The 17,217-nt window shown below is 43.3% G+C and overlaps 1 long non-coding RNA gene across 3 annotated transcripts in view; it reads right to left on the reverse strand.

Annotated features, from left to right (window-relative positions):
- LOC103164378 overlaps nt 1–17,217 on the reverse strand; it is a 127,721-nt gene that overhangs the window by 9,183 nt on the left and 101,321 nt on the right. For all 3 annotated transcript variants that reach the window (XR_003484102.2, XR_003484103.2, XR_003484101.2), the window contains exon 3: nt 784–909. This is a non-coding gene — a long non-coding RNA (uncharacterized LOC103164378). The remainder of the gene's footprint in view (nt 1–783; nt 910–17,217) is intronic.

The following is a 17,217-nucleotide window of genomic DNA, read 5'->3' on the forward strand; positions in this document are numbered from 1 at the left end:
ACAGAACTCAGTTGTCATTCATCTTTGCATCACTGATGGTTTGGTTTGTACTGGACAGTATGTAGCTTGACATTTTTGTGGTTGAGATTATTTGCTGTGGGAGCCTGTGTCCACGCTTCTCCTTCACTTCATGTTCACTTCACACACACACACACACACACACACACACACACACACACACACACACACTGACCATGACCATTCAAGGCAGAAGGTAGAAGATTCCACCATCCAATCACACAGTTCTTTCCTGACGCAGAAATTATGATCATCTTACGTGTGCATCTCTATGTGAAAAGGTTTCTTCCAGCTTTAAGATGGCTCTGCTCGCCTCTCCCCTCAGATCTAATCTGTTCAACAGTATATACCATACCCAGCTCTCCCTCGAGTTTTTCTTTCCCATTCTCTTGAATGCTCACCGTTTCTATTGGAAGATTAATCACAAAGGGAGAGAAGAAACCAGGTTTGGATCATGTAAAGAGCTGTATTACACCTGGGGTGTTCTGGAGCATTCTTTTACTAAAAACCAAGCCATGTTGTCTACTGTTTCCTCTCTATCCAGTGCCCTGACTTGGCAGCTGGGTTGGCACAGGGAAGCTGGGGTACAGAGATGGTAGAGGGCTTGAAGGCCAGTCAGGGAAGCTATTAACCACATATCAGATCCATAGGTAAAGATTATCCTTACTGTTGTAGACTGAAAGGTGCCTCTTCCCTAAAACTCTCTGAAGCCCCAAACCTCAGTACCATAGAACATAATAGTGTTTGAAGTCAGAGAGTCCTTACCAAGTTTATTCATGTTAAATGAAGTGATTAGGGACAATCCTGATCCAATGTGACTGGTGTCCTCACAAGAGTTCCTTAGGACATCCATACATATAGACCATGTAAAAAGCTATCTCAGGATGGTATCTGAAAGTAAGAGACAAGGTCTCAGAAAAAACAAAAACAAACAAACAAAAAACAACCCTACCCATGACTAATCTTGGACTTCAGCTTCCAGAACCATGAAGAGGGAATTAATATCTTTATTTTGTTACTATAAGCCTAGCCAATTATTCACTTCTCTAGTAATTGTCTTAATGAGCATTTAAAGTAAGGAATACACAGAGGCTGGAGTGATATCTCAGCAGTCAAGAGCACTGGCTGATCTTCCAAAGGACCTGGGTTCAATTCTCAGCACCCACATTGCAGCTAACAACTGTCTATAACGCTAGTCCCAGAACCCAAATGGCAGCTCACAACTGTCTGTAACTCTGACACCTTCTGGCCTCTACTGGAACCAGGTATGCACGTGGTACACAGACATGCATGTAGTTGAAATATATACACACATAAAAATAAGCTAATTTTTAATGAAGTAAGGGATGGGAGGATGTTTGGAAGGATCCCGAGAGCCGTGTCCCCTGTGGGTCATCACTGCTCACTTATCGCTATGCTCATGCCCCTAACACCCAGAGGAGCCCTATGCACAGGGACTGTTCTCACATTGTGCGGTGGTTTGAACGAGAAATGTCTCCCAAAGGTTCAGGCATTTGAACACTTGTTCCCCAGTTGATAGCACTGTCGGGAGAGGCCATTGGGAGATGCAGGCAAGCTGGAGAAAGTGTGTCATGGGATGGGGGTGAAGTTTTGAGAGCTTAAAGCCTCACCCCACTTCTAGCTCACTCTCTTCTGGGTTCTCATGTTTCAATGTGCAAGCTCTCAGCCTCCTGATTCTGCCACCATCCCTGTCACTTGCTGCTATACCTCCCAGCCACAATGGACTCTTATCCTTCTGGGACCACAACATAAATTATCCCTTCTACAAGGATCCTTGGTCATGGTGTTTTATCACAGCAACAGAAAAGTAGCTAATATAGGGTTCCAGACCCAGGCTGGAAATCACACTGCTGTTCAATGATAGAATTCTTTCTAGGGACTTCTATCGTGATACTAGAGAGGGGGCAGAAAAGAGGTGCTCCGTGGGGACTCACTCATGACATGATGTAAGCCTTGAGGGTCACGGAATTCCCTTCTCTCCCTTGGGGTCTCTCCACCCAGAGAACCTGACTACAGCTAGGGCATCCTGCCGCTTTCCCTGAGCTTCATCTTCCCCATGTCCTTCAGCCTCTAAAGATGTGCGTGGCTAAACTTTGGCATCACCCTAAGTCCCTGCCACCTCTTTGTAGTAACAAAATCCCCCTGGTTGCATTTTGCAGGGCAGAGTACTTTTGCTTCTGGAAAGATTCCCGGAAAATAGCAATTTTCCTCTCATCTGTGCAACAGTGCCACATGGAGACAACAACATGCTTGTTCTCAGAACACGCTGCACCAAAGTCCATTCACTGCTGAGACTAGCAATGCCAGCTGACATGAAGCGTAGTGCATCATAGTATGTGAGACAAGAGAACACGTCACCTTCACGTGACCCAGTAAGGCACTTTCTATCAGTAAAAAGTTTAAAGGAAGGAAGTATGATCTCAGAGTGAAGATAGGATATCTAGTGACTCATCTCCATAGTGTGACCACTGTTCGGTCCATGAGATTCACAGCAATCAATTATAGCACAACTTGTCCCATGAATTTTCATTGTGCTGCCATTGTATATACACAAATAGTCACAAGAGAGACAGTCTATCATTATCCATTGTGAGCATACTCCTCTGTCCTTTTTTGTGTCGATCCCTGTACATATCCATGCATATGCTTCAATGCTGTGGAGAATCGATGACTAGTTTTCAAAAGGCTTATTCTGATGTCCCAACTCTGTTTTGTTTTTTTTTTGTTGTTTGTTTCTTTGGTTTTTGTTGTTGTTGTTCCTGGAGATTTCTGGCCAGTATCGCCTTTGGAAACATTCAGGCAATTCTGACTGAGCCAAATCTGCACCCATGATTGGTACATTTGAGAATACCGAGCCCTGCATACACTTCAGCTACAGAGACATAGTAAATGCTGCTGAAAACAATGAAAGCAAGTAGCACAGCCTCCTCTTTTCAGATACACTCCATTTTCCTAAGAAGTTCACACATCCGGGTCCTTCAAAGAGTTGCCAGTCACAGATACTGTAGGAAGAAGAGTTATTTTTCCAGTCTAAAGATGAATCACAAAACAGAAAAAGTGCTAACAGTTGAGGCACCATATGTGAACCTCTCAGAGCCATGCTTCAAGCTGAGTTGAAGCTATGGCTTTCTTTGCGAACTCCTCAGCAGCATCCCTCCAAGCTGTGGAAAGCTGTTGTCATCTCAAATTGTCTCTTCAGTGTGGATGAGAGTCTCAAAGGATGCTTTCATGGAGCATTTAGAACCAGGAGAGAGGCATGTTCACAGAGAAAGAATGCAAGTCTATGTGATGCAAACCCTCCTCTTCCCTAACGCGGAAGTATCTCTTTAAAGTATCTTTCATTGTCCTTGGTACTGAGGCCAGCATCCAAAATAAGTACTTACATTTGTCTTCTTCTAAAGTAAGAGAAGTTTCAGTCCTGTCAGCAGCTTTGCCAAATGTAGTATGTTTGCATTTCATCCAAAAGGCAGACCTATCAAGTAACCTGTGAGGTGTTTGGTGGAAAAAAACTTTCTTTATGCCTGTGTTCCATATTATTGCTGTTCTTAGGAAGAAGCAGACAGGCAGAGGACACTGATGGAGGCTCTGTGGAGTTGGGCAGAGCCTGATCACATCATTCATATCATAGCTCAGCATCAAGAACTGAATCTAACTCAACATTTCTAGGAAGATACAGTCAGCCCAACCCTATGTGGGGACTCACAAAAACTACCACGACCACACTCAGCACTCACAGGCACCCTTGCCCACCCCTAGAGGACCCTCCACATTCCTGCTCGTGCTATTCTTTGGTCCCTATTCTACTTTAAATAACCCAGTTATTGGAATTTGTTACTTTTTCTAAACTCCCACTTATGACCCAATTTAGTACCACCTTTAGGGTAGTGCTCCAACAGACAGACTGGCCAGGTCTCTTGCCATGGAGCCCTCTATTGGGGGTACAAAAGCAGTCATCATAAGGGATGGGCTGAATTTTTATCTAGAGAGTCAAGCAATCTGCTTGATATAGTCAAAACTGCAGTCCAAGAAAGGACAGTTGCAACCTTCTCGGGTGGGAGAACAAGAAGGGAGAAAAATTAAACACCAAATGACTGCTTAAAATTCCCTGAAATTGTTTCCCTCCCTCCTCCCTGCAAACACAAGCCTTACCAAAAGGTAATATGGCTTTTCTCATGGTCAGATGCAGTCAATATCAAAATATAGAACAAAGCAATCCAGATAAAATGGGGCTAGATTTAGAAAACATGAGGATCCTGTGATGATCAATTCGACGGGTTGTGGAACCACCTCAGGGGTTGAGGCACTTTCTGGGCAGGTCTGTAAGAGAGTTTCCATTCACTGAAAGCAGGAATACCACTTTGAATATGGGTGATGCCATCCCATGAAAGAACCCAAACTGAATAAAGGGGGAGAAAGGAGAAAGCTGGTCAAGCATCAACAATCCTTTTCTTGACTTGCTGGTCCAGCATGATGTAAACAGTCTTTATCACATGCTCCTGACACCATACCTTCCCCAGCATGCATGAATGAAACTTTTTGAAATCAAGAGCCAAAATAAATTTTTCCCTCCTTAAGTTGTTTGGGGCAGGTATTGCAAAAGTAATTGCTACAGACACCACACGTACCCTTATTAACACAGCCACTTCCTAAGCCCTGGTCCTGGTCTCATGAAAGAAGATCAGTATTCTGCAGACATCTCAATGTCAGTGGTAGCAGGATGTACGAATTAACAAAACCTTGCAGGAAATCTGTCCAACTCTCAAAGTATCAGAAGTAGATGAGCTCCAAGGAATGGCAATGTTCACTCAGGGTAGCTCATGTATCTTGTGTTGAAACCAAGGTATTATCCCCAGTTTCCTGGCTCCTTATAGATTCAGAACACCAGATCTCTGTGGCATGGCTTGATCTAACCAGCCTGCAGTGAATGTAGTCCTGCTGTCATACCTAAGCCACACACAGACCACTGTGCTGCACCTGCGTTCCTGGAAGATAAGACACGCCACACACACATACTGATACCCATTTGCCTTAGAACATCTCTGGATGCTGCCCACATTCTTCGTTTCTACCACAGTACTACTTTGGATGTCAGAACCTAGATCACAAGTGTCCCCTTGTCCATGTGCCCGGTAATCAAAGAACTCAGTGTCCCATAGTTTCTCAGTCCGTCTCCTCAAAACTTCACATCAGACCTCTTTGAAACTTCAGCCCTGTGTCAGTGTATTCTTAAATGAGATGTCCAAAACTCAACATCAGTACAATCTACCCCAGCATCCTCAGGGGATGCAGTCTAGGACCCTCAGTGGATGTCTTAATCTCTGGCTAGTATAAAACTCTGCATTCACTAAGCTTTCTTCTCTGGTAAAGTATAACTCATAAATTAGGCACAGTAAGATATTAATGAAACATAACAAAAGGTTACAATGAAAGATACCTGAATATGATCTTTATTTCTCCCAAAATGCATAATTTTCCATTTATTATTTTCAGACTTTGGGTGACATCAAGGAACTGAAACCATAGAAAACAAAACCATGAACAAGAACTACTTTATCCTAAAAGTGCCAGGTTAGCTCAGAAAAAGAAGCCACTCGGGATCATAGGACACATTCCTCCATGTCATCAAAGATGGATTGAACAAACACATGAGAGCCACCTTCCACTATGCCCTAGGTTATTTTCATGCTTGCTGCTTCTAAGGCACCTTCCATTCTTGGGTTTTTTGAGCACAATAAAGAGAGTCTGTTTAGTTTGTAAAATTCCATTCTAAAACAACACCAGGAATATAGGTATTAACACTATATGCTAGACATTTTTTGAGAATATTCTTTACATACCACACACAGAGAGAGAGAGAGAGAGAGAGAGAGAGAGAGAGAGAGACAGAGAGAGAGAGAGAGAGAGAGAGAAAGAGAGATTATAAACTTTAAAAACATACAATAAGAAAGGGTTGTGTGTTTAGGTCAGTAATAGCATACTTGCTATTATGCACAAGGCCCTGCGTTCCAACCCAGAACAACAAAATTGTGTGTGTGTGTGTGTGTGTGTGTGTGTGTGTGTGTGTGTGTGTGTGTGTAGCTCAGTGGCAGAGTGAGTGTTTAACATACACAAAGCCCTGCGTTCCATCACTAGCACAGAACACGAATGTTTTGATGTAGGCTTTCCTCCTCTTTCAGACGGTGGGGTCCTTTAAATATTGATCTTGACAGTTCCTCCAGTGCAATTTGTCACTGAGCAGGACAGTGTTAAGTCTCCTGTCACAGCAACAGTAATCTCCCTCAAGTTACTGACCTTCATGTTGACCTGCCCCTGTTGGACATGTCCACTGAACCCATTAGAAAAGTACAAACTAGCCAGATGATGGTGGCACCTATCTTTAATCTCAGAACTCAGGAGATAGTGGCAGGTGGATCTCTGTGAGTTTGAGGTCAGCCTGGTCTACAGAGTAAGTTCCAGCACAATGAAACCCTGTCTTAAAAAACAAAATGAAACACACACACACACACACACACACACAGAGAGAGAGAGAGAGAGAGAGAGAGAGAGAGAGAGAAGTATAAAGACCTACCCTGACCTCTAGCCCACACACCTTCACTCCATTTTGTACACAAGTATATAGTCACAAGAAACTGTGCCACACACCTTGCTGAACCCACCATGGGTGTGGCATTTCCTTGACCTACCAGTCTGATGACCATGTTCAAAGAAACTGAATTTGCTTTAACATGACTTGTCCCTGGGAACCTAGAGTTGAGCATGTGCCCTACTGCCCTGCCTCAGGCAAATATGGGCTGACAGGCCCTGCCCAGCTTGTCAACTCTGCCACATAAGAGTTTGAAGAACACCAAAGAACTCGAGGGTGGGGTTGTTCATAAATATATGGGGACCACGAAGTCTTAGGGCTCCAGCTCCCCCAGAGCTTGAGTGGTATGCTTCCCAGGAGCAAAGTAGCAGCACTTCCCCATCCCCAGGCCCTGTGGAGAAGAGAGGAAGGAGAGGGAGTGCTCCAAGCTGCTGCCCAATTCATCCCCTCTATCCTCCCAGGAAGTCTCTGAAGGCCTCACTTGCTTCTTGAAATCAGGTCCTAGTCTTAAGCAGGAAGCATTGTTTGGGGTCTCTAGGGGTCCTTTGACCATGGAACAAACTCATGGCAAATGGACCTCAGCACAGTAACAACCCCATTCTGTTCATCCCAGTCCATCCAGAGAGTGGGTCCTGCTCTCTCGGGCAATGGATGTGGCCTTGTCAGCATCCCTTTCTCCACAACAGTGGTGTGACACCTGGCTGTGTGTTGAGACACAAACTGCCATGATCGGAATGCCATCTAAAATCATTCCAAACAGGTCTCTAATCTGTGCTTTGACCCAAGGGGCTCCTTTTACATAGTTTCAGTGTTGCATAAATATAATTTTTGCCATCACTCCTTAGGTCATAGGTGGGATCATCACCAGCACCACAGAGATAATGATAAATGTGCCTCCAGGTGCTGCTGTCCTTTATCAAATCCCCAAACACATAATTATGAGGACTAGGGCCACTTTGGGAGATGGCTACAAGGGAGATGCCACTAGTGGAATCTGAAAGCAACTCTGTCCCTTTTGGTAACTGTGGAATATGTGTGAGTATGGTTGTTCCCAAAGAGATAAAATGTCAGCTACATACATTGAATCTAGCTGAGTCAAAAACAGTTAGGTCTTTCTGTGTTCTAGAAAACAATAGTTGATGTTTGGAATGAATGCAGACAGCACTACATATACTGTGTACTTTTCAAAGCAGAACTACATAGGTTATTTAATCTAACAACGTACATATGCCCAGACTTTAACCCATTCCTCACAGCTTAAAGACTCAAACTCTAAGAAGTTGAGGGATTAGTCAATGCTGTCAGCACTAACAACATTCACTTTCTTTAATCAAAGATACGTGTTTTTCCAGGACAGAGATAGGGAAACAAATTGGGGAAACTTAGGAATTTGACTTCCTACTGAAGTGTTGGTCCCTACTGTGAAGTTCTTGGGCTTAGCTGTTCGAGTGTTCTGGGTCCTAGTCTCTTGGCCACAGCACTTCCACCCCTCAGAATGGTAGAGAGTCAGAAACGATGCATGTAGAGTGCTTGGCATGAATGACATTATAATTGCAACACCATAGAGCTGTTAGTTGTAGTCTTCCAATAGTGAGCACACCACAAAATATATATGTCATGCAGTGTTGCTCAACACAATGGCTGGAGCACTGTGATCCCCATACTTGCCACCAAGCCTGACATAGGGGCAGTACCCACAGAAAATTGCTAAAGAGTGATCAGGGGAAAAGAGTCCCAAAATGAGAGGCCTGAGAAACCATTCTTGGAGGTGGGGGCAGTGATTGAACCTTGAAGTTATCAACACTTCCAAATTTGTGTCACAGGGCCTATCCACCAATACTTGTGAGCTGCCTGGAGCACTATTATTAGAGTGAGTGCAATTCCAGCCCCTCCCTGAGGTGGAGAGATTACAGTCAGGGAGACAAATGAGTTAGAGCCTGAAGGGGCCGCCATTAGAGTACTTGCCAATTTTACAAAATTCTGGGAGTGTTTTTCTTATATAAAACTGAAGTTGAACAGAGGCCATGGCAGTCCATGCCTGTAATCCTAGCACTTGAGAATGAGGCAGAAGGCTTTCCAATTGGAAGCCATCCTGGTTTACTGGTTTACACAGCAAGACCCTGTCTTTAAAAAGGGAAAGGGAAAACAAGAGATAAAACTAACTGCCTTAGAAAATGCTAATTTCACTCTTGGTATACAAAAGAAAAATAATAATTAGGAAGGAAGCTCAGACCTATGCTATAACATGGATGAACTTTGAGGACATTATGCTAAGTGACATAAACCAGGCACAAAAATTTTAAAAGTTTGCCTGATTAGACTCTTACGAAGTACCTAAAACTACCAAATCCATAGAGACAGAAAGTAGACTGTGGTGGTCAGAGACTGGGGTGGGGGTGGGAGCACCAGTGCTCTGGTGCACAAGATAGAGAGCTGACATTCACAATCAGGTATACGTATTGAATTCTACTCCAAGGAACTATGTGCTGTCAAATCATGCTCAGCAGGTAAAGGCATTTGCTCCTGAGTCTGACTACCTGAATTGGATCTCCAGGACCCACATGGTAAAAAGAGAGAACTCCCACAACTTGTCCTCTTATCTCCACATGTGTGCATGCATGAGTGGCCATACACACACACACACACACACACACACACACACACACACACACACACACACACACACACTTAATTTAATGTTTAACAATTTGGTCATACATGACAGTGTCACTGAAATCCCTGACCAAGGAAGAAGGATTACCATTTCAAGGTCAGCCTGAACTACACAGTGAGATTCTCTCCCAAAATGAAAAGTAAATTAAAAAAGAAAACTGTTACATTTGCTATTGCTTTCTAATTCCCCATGGATGGTATGGACACTTCTTATATACTGCCACCTCAACATCTCCAAGCCTGTGTTCTTCCTGGCCTGGCCTCTCAGCCACCATAACTGTCGCCACTTCTTATCCACTGGGGTGGAAGGTGCTTCGTGAGAGGCAGCACTTTGAGGTAGTGGCTTCTCTCAGGCATTATCTCTCCTGATAGGTGAGGTTGCCAGGAGGCAGCTCAGAAAACTCGGCTTACAACCGACTCCAACGGCCCTCGGTGGGGCTCTGGCCAGACACTTGGCAAAAGTTCTTCTCGACTGGCATTCTTGCACAATCCCTGCTCTACAAAATGTTTTCTTATAGTACCTCTGCCCATAAATGCAACACAAACAACTTGCCCATGAGTCATAAGACTTGAACACACGCTAAGTCCATGTAATAATCTTTATGTAGTTTGCTTCTTAGTCATTGTCTGGCCCATTAGGCAAATATGCAGGGTGCATTTCTTTGAAAATAATCAGGGCCTCCATAGAAACTATGGCTGTAAATAGATCAAGCAATAAAGAGTTCCACAGTGAGTTTAACTAGAAGGAATTTTTAAATGATAAGCACAGGTTTGCAGTCCCTGGAATGAGGGAGCTCCCCACGTCTAACTAGGCATTGATTGTCTTTTTATGACTTAGCTGAGTGCTCAGGACAAACACTGGTGTCTTTTGGCTGAGATCAACTTTGCATAGGACAAAAAGCCATATGTCCAGTGGGACGAGCATGGAGTTCACCTTCCTAGCATCCTTTGGCAAGCTTGATCCCAGCCACCCCATTGTCATAAGGGAAAATGGCTAGCCCCAACAAAGAGTCTTCTAGAAAAGGCACAGCAGCCATTTTGTCAACCCATGCAGTAAGCTTTGGGGCCTGCTCCTTGCTTACAAGCTATGAAAACAAAGCTAATGCTGAGTCCATTTATCCTTATACAGATGGCCGTTAACATAGTGACTCCATTTAACATTTCTGTCTTCTATTAGTGTGAACGTGACCCCTGAATCTACTTTCCTCACTTTCAGTTCGGTGTTCAAGGACTTACTGGTAAATACAAAACTCAGCACCCTACTGTGAAATGGACTTTCTGTTACATGATTTTGCCCGACTACCAGCTAAGTAAGCATTTGTGGTTGGCAGCCTAAACAGTAATATTTTATGTCATAGCTATCTGTGGGAGCTGTAGTAAATAACTTTTTGGCTTTTGATATTTTCAACTTACTAAGGGTTCATTAAGTTGTAGCATCAGTATATATAAGGTAGAAAGAGAGCCAGTCATGGTGGTGTATGCCTGCAACTGTACAACTATAATGCCAGCCCTAGGGAGGCTGAGGCAGGAGGTTAGAGAATTTAGAAGTCAGCCTGAGCCACACTATCAGACCCTGTCTCAGAAGAGTGAACATTTTAGAAACAGCGAATGATAGTCGATTTCCATCGGAAAATCAAGAACTCGAGGGAGAGAGACACTGTCACCTACCCAGTACATTCCCATTTCTATACCCTCACCCTCATCTTTGACAACACACACACATGCTTATACACACTCATACACTCATGCAAACAAACACACCATTCATAGACATATTCTTATGTACACTCATACATGCGTCACAAAAAAACACACATACTCCCATTCATGCACTTACATATACTGATATACACACGGAGATTCACATTCCCATGAATACATGACTTTCCACACACATCACGTTCATACACACACACACACACACACACACACACACACACACACACACACACACACACTCATTCTCAGTTGTTCTGATGGGCAGGGTGAGAAACAGACATCAGCATCCATATCCCCTCTGAGACCATGACAGTCCCTGACTGTGACACTCTTTTCCCCTCCAAGTCCCTGCGCCAGCATCCCTTCAGGCAGCACCTACCATCTGACTTCTCACTTGATATGAAACCCCCCTTATCTGTGTGCCTTCCTTCTTGAACCTAGAAATCTTGAAAGAGAAAATAAAACACAGGTGAATGTCGCATAGCAGAATGTGATTCACTTTTGCAAATCTATCATGAACAGATATACACATTAATATGAAGGACAGGTTACATGAGACTTCTTCAGTGTCACCCTGGTTATTCTAGTGAATAATTATTTCATGATGGTATTAGCCTTGATGTCATTACTCCAAAGTGACCATGAGACTGGAATGGGACAGGTGGTTCTGATACAAGGAGCTACAGAGGTAGTCTGAGTCTCAAACGTATAGGGGAGTGATGGGGTAGCTCCAATACCCAGGGTTCTCAGTCATCTTCCAGTAAATCCCAGCTTTGACCTTTGACAGCAAACATGGCTAAAGACCCAGGTGGGATACAAAATGCCAAAGGAAATCAAAACTTCCCAACAAAGTCTTTAAGTTGCATCACCTACAAACTCCTTTGCTACTGCATCACAGAAGAGTGACACAGCCTAGTCACCCTGGCATTCAACTATCATGTTCATCTCACCATATCCTTGCAATGCATAGGACAGAGAGTCAAGGAACAATAAGCTCTGCCCATATCAGTTGATGGAAGGTAACCAGAGGTAGAAGAAATTTCATGACTCCAGGTCAAGAGTGTGCCTCTTGGGCCCCAGAATGAACTTCTGAATGTGTCAGAATGAACTGTCTCACTACCCAGACATACCTATATTCAATCCCACTCTAGTGGAGCCCCTATTGAGTACCTGGGTCTTCCTATATCTCTACCAGTTCGACCTTTGAGTAAACATACCTCACACTTAAGTGAGATCAGTATCAAGAAACAGAGGGAGATAATAAAAGGAAGTTGAAGTATGCTAATTTGAAAGTTAAATTGAGGAAGATGTGGTATAATTCTGTAAGATATCTGCTTGCTGTACCCCAGCCTTCTCTTTCTGGAAAGTCCTGGGTTCCTTTCATCCTTCCAGATTAGGCTATCTCAAGGGAACCTTTAGGTGAACCTTCTTTTCTTCATCTGAGCTCCCTCTCAATCCTTGGTTTGGCACTGGCCACACCATCTAGAAACTGATGCTTGGTTGGTTTGGTTTCGGTGAAAGAAAGAATGTTCTTCATCTTCATACCTCCAGCTCAGTGTCTTGTGTGACAGGTGATGGGAGAAAGTCACAAAATATAGACCCAAACCAACCTACCAACAGGTACTTGATGAGTGTCTGCTCTCAGACTCCAACCCAAAGATGCTACGGGAAAGAAGAGTCTAAAACCTGCCAGCTTTCACCTAAGCAGCTTATAATTTGTAGAAAAAACAATGGGATATGATATCAGGCAAGAAATGATGTATTTGGATGGCTATTGATTATAGATAAATTTCTAAGGCAACCCAAAATGGAGGGAGAGTAATTGGTTAGAGAAGCCATGGAATACTGATAAAAGATCTCCCAGATTTGGGCTGTGAAAGGGAGGGCTTGGATGGAGAGGGAAGGGTTGGAAAAGCAACTCGACCTGGGAGGCAGTGGGCCCAAGGGTTGTAACTTGTCCATTTTGTGTAGCTACCACAGAGTAGTTGATATTGGAGAGGATGTAAAGAAAAATGTTTCTACTTGACTCAATTCTAAGGGCTGAGGGATCCAAACAACATGGCACTAGTGCCCTGGTAAGGACACTTCAGCTGCATCATGACATGGTAGAGAAGCCATAAAACACTCTAGCCTTGCTTTCTAACAACACACTCTCATAGGGTGGACATCAATCCCTTTCTAAAGCAGAAACCTCATGACATCACCATCTCTCTGCACCCCACCTCTTAAAGGCCTCACAACCTCAACATTGTCACAGTGGAGCCCAAACTCCCAGCCCCCAAAACTTGGGGTGATATGACACAGCCACATTATAGCAAGTGATCCCAATGGCTGAGCCTTCCATTTAGTCTTTTTAAGGTCGCTGTTTTACTCTATGAGTTTGTCGCTCCCTATGGATGCTCTCTGCCTTCCTTTATTTCTATCAAATGGGAACATTATAATAGCAACCTCAAAGTGTATGAGGATTAAAGGGGATCATTTGTGTGAAGCCCTCCATGTGATGCTGTGTGTAAGGTTCTCTCTCCATGATAGTGATTACTCTGTGCCATGTGGGAATGAGCTCTGAAGAGAGAAGGGCTGTCTTCCTGTTGGTCCTTAGCAACGTTCAAGAGATATGACAGACCTGGTCATGCAGGCCTTGGTGAACCAGAAATGATCTTAAACAATAACTGGAAAGAAATAGGAGGCCCTGAAAGGGTTTTCTTCCCCCACAGAAAAGAAGGAGGTGGAACCTACTATTCTATCCAAAAGCTCAGGCCATTCTGAGATGTTCAATGGCTTGCTCAAGCTTCAACATGTCCTTCCCAGCATGGGAGTTCTGACAAATAAGTGTTTCTCGTCTCACTAAACCTTCTGTAGCACTTTGATTGCTGAGTAGGGTTTTGTTTTGTTCCTATTAACAAAGAGCACTGCAGTGGGGCATTAAACTCTTGTCACCTTGCCTTCTTTGACTCTATGCCATCTTTATCTCAGCTCAAAGGGTATGATCCTGTGCTCCCCCCACCTTACTTCCTCAACCTCTTTCCTGTCTGACATTGAACCCAGGACCTCACACAACTTGGCAAACACTTTGTTATGAAATACCTACCCACACTGAGTTTGTCTTTCTTTCTTCCTTCCTTCCTTCCTTCCTTTCTTTCTTTCTCTTTACCCTTTCTTTCTTTCTTTTTCTTTCTTTCTTTCTTTCTTTCTCTTCCTTTTTCTTCCTTCTTTCCTCCCTTCCTTTCACCTTTCCTCGCTCCCTCCTTTCTTTCTTCATCCTTTCTTATTTCTTTCCTCCCTCCCATTCCTTCCCTTCTCTCCCTCCTCTTTCTTTCCTTCTTTCTTTCTTCCTTCCTTCCTTCCTTCTCTTTCTCTCTCTCTGTCTCTCTCTGTCTCTCTCTGTCTCTCTCTCTCTCTCTCTCTCTCTCTCTCTCTCTCTCTCTCTCTCTCTGCACTAAAGTTGCCCAGGCTAGTCCTGATCTCACCCTATATTACAAACAGGTCTTGAATATGTGAAATTCCTTGCCTCAGCCTCCTGAATAATTAAGGTTACAGGAATGTACCACTAAGCTCATGGAGTTAGGGAAATTTGCCCCCACAAAACACATAGAAGCTCTGGTGACATGTGGCTATAAATTGCTGTAGTTACTGTTTTATGGGAAAAAAAAAACTGCTGAGCTTGCCCTCAGCTTGCTGTTTTGAGGTTTTTCCCATTCTGGACTCTTTTCATCCCTCTCTTTTCATACACTTGCTCCTCCCTTTGAAAGAGGCACAGGCAGGAAATTTTTGTCTCTTCTCCTCTCCACATGTTTCTTTTGCTCCAGATTTCTATGATTCCTTCACATCATGTAAATGCTGCTTTTCGGCTCTATTCCTGAAAAGTCCGTGGATGCTCTCCAAGCACAGGTGGTATTCATTAAGTCTACTGTTAAATTGGTCATGGGAAACCAGCCATTGTGAGAGCATGAGACTTTTTTATTGTTGTTGTTTTGATTTGCGGTTTGTTTGTTGTTATTATTTTGCCATATTAAGGCAAGGTTGAGTTATCTGGGAAAGGAGTATCACTAAAGAAAATGTCTGCATCAGATTGCTGCTGAGCAAGTCTATAGGGAACTTTCTTGATTAATGATTGATGTGGGAGAGAGCAGCCCACTGTGGGTGGTGCCATCCCTAGAGCAGGTAGTCTTGGGTGTTTAAGAAAGGTAGCTGAGTAAGCAAGGAGAGCAAGCCAGAAGACCACACTCCTCCATGGGCTCTGCATCAATTCCTGCCTCCACGTTCCTGTCCTGCTTGAGTTGCTGCCTTGGCTTCCCTCAGTGATAGACTGTGATCAGGATGTGTAAGCCAGATAAATCCCTTCCTCCCCATGTTGCTTTTGGCCTTGGCAGCAATAAAGCAAATTAACTCAGTGTTTACCCATACAAATTGACATATTCTATAAATCAGTAATTAATTTATTATTTGATCAATTTCTAGACATAAGAAAGAAAAAAAAACTGTTAATAGATTTGTTTGCCAAACAGCTAATGGTTTGACAAGTTATATTTTTAATCTGTGGCATCTATAAACATCACACTACAAATGACAAAATAACTCCTCCAGAGTTGAAAAACCACTGAGTGATGCAGAATTGAGTTGTTCACATCACCTCTTGTAGGGGACAGTAAGCCACGCCTGTTAGAGGCTGGCTACCGGTGTGCCTGACCACGCCTGTCAAGGTGTGGTCAAGGTGAGGTCAGGATGACCCGGCATGGGCTCTTAAGAAACCGCAAGCACATGGAAGCCCCTTCTTCTACTTCCTCTTCTCCCTGGCCTCGCTGCTCTGGCTTGCATTTGGCTGGTATTTAAGGTCAATAAAGATATCTTGACCTTACGGATTACAGATTGTCTCTTGGGTCATGCAATAACGTCTTCACTGTTGCACTTGCATCTTACTAGTTAAAAGATTCACAAAACTGCCATCTAATATTCCTATTAGAACTGTTTTCTAAGGGCTAGTTGGGACCCATCCACCAACATCTACCACCTCCCATATCCATCTGTGGGAAGGGATAGAATTTTTGCATTTCATTCCCTGCATGAGGCCTGCATGGTAACTGCATGGTAACCCCCCACACTGCGACTGCCTCCAGTCATAAAATTTGCCTTTCAAAATATCAGCATATCAAAGAGATCTCTGCCCATATCTATTAGTTGCACTGCTCACAGCATCTAAAATATCAAATCGTCCTAGATGACTCTCAATTGACAAATAGATAAAGAGGATTTAGAATAACACATGAATAATATTCAACCATTATAAAAGGATTATACCCTATCGTTTGTAGGACCCCCGATGGAACTAGAGTATACTGAGTATGGTGGCTAATCTCGGTTGTCAACTGGACTGCATTTGGAAGTAACTAAAATCCAAGCAAATTCCTCACACCTGTGAGGAATTGTTTTGGTTGGATTATTTAAAGTGGACGATCCACCCTAAATCCAAGCCATTTGAGGTCAGAAGATCCACCCTAAACCTGGGCCACACCTTCTGGTGGCAGCCCACATAAAGGACATGGACAAAGGAAGCTTGTGCTTTTCTTTCTGCCTGCCCTCACTCTCACTGGCATCTACCCTGAACCGGTTCTTCCCTGGTGTTAAAGCCTACTTCTTTGGGATCCAGTGAGGACTGAGAGCTGGCCTCTCTCTAGGACCCTCTTGGACTCCATCACCTGATTGGGACTAAACAACTACTGGATTCTCGGCCTTTCTGTCAAGGATGCAGGAATAAACCATATATATATGAGATTTCACATATTCACACACACACACACACACACACACACACACACACATATATATATATATATATATATATATATATATATATATATATATATTTGTTCATTCTATCAGTTCTATTCCTTAGAGAACCCTGACTAATAAATGCAGTCTTCAGTAAAATGGGCACAGAAAGAAAAATGTTGCATGTTCTCTCTTCCATGTGGATGTTTTAAATATATATGGTAGAACAGGGATTACTACAGGCTGAGAAAGGATAGGAGAATAGAGGGAGCTGGTTGGGTGATAGGTGAAACAAAACACAGTTACATATGAAGGATAAAATCCCATGTTCTGTAGCTTGGATGGAGTGGCTGTACTTCACAACAATAGATTGTGTTATCTTATGAAGAGCTGAAAGACTGCAACTTGAACTTCCTAACAATGATATGAAAATCATT

This window comes from Cricetulus griseus, chromosome 3 (genome assembly GCF_003668045.3).
Source record: "Cricetulus griseus strain 17A/GY chromosome 3, alternate assembly CriGri-PICRH-1.0, whole genome shotgun sequence".
In the NCBI taxonomy this organism is placed as follows: domain Eukaryota; kingdom Metazoa; phylum Chordata; class Mammalia; order Rodentia; family Cricetidae; genus Cricetulus; species Cricetulus griseus.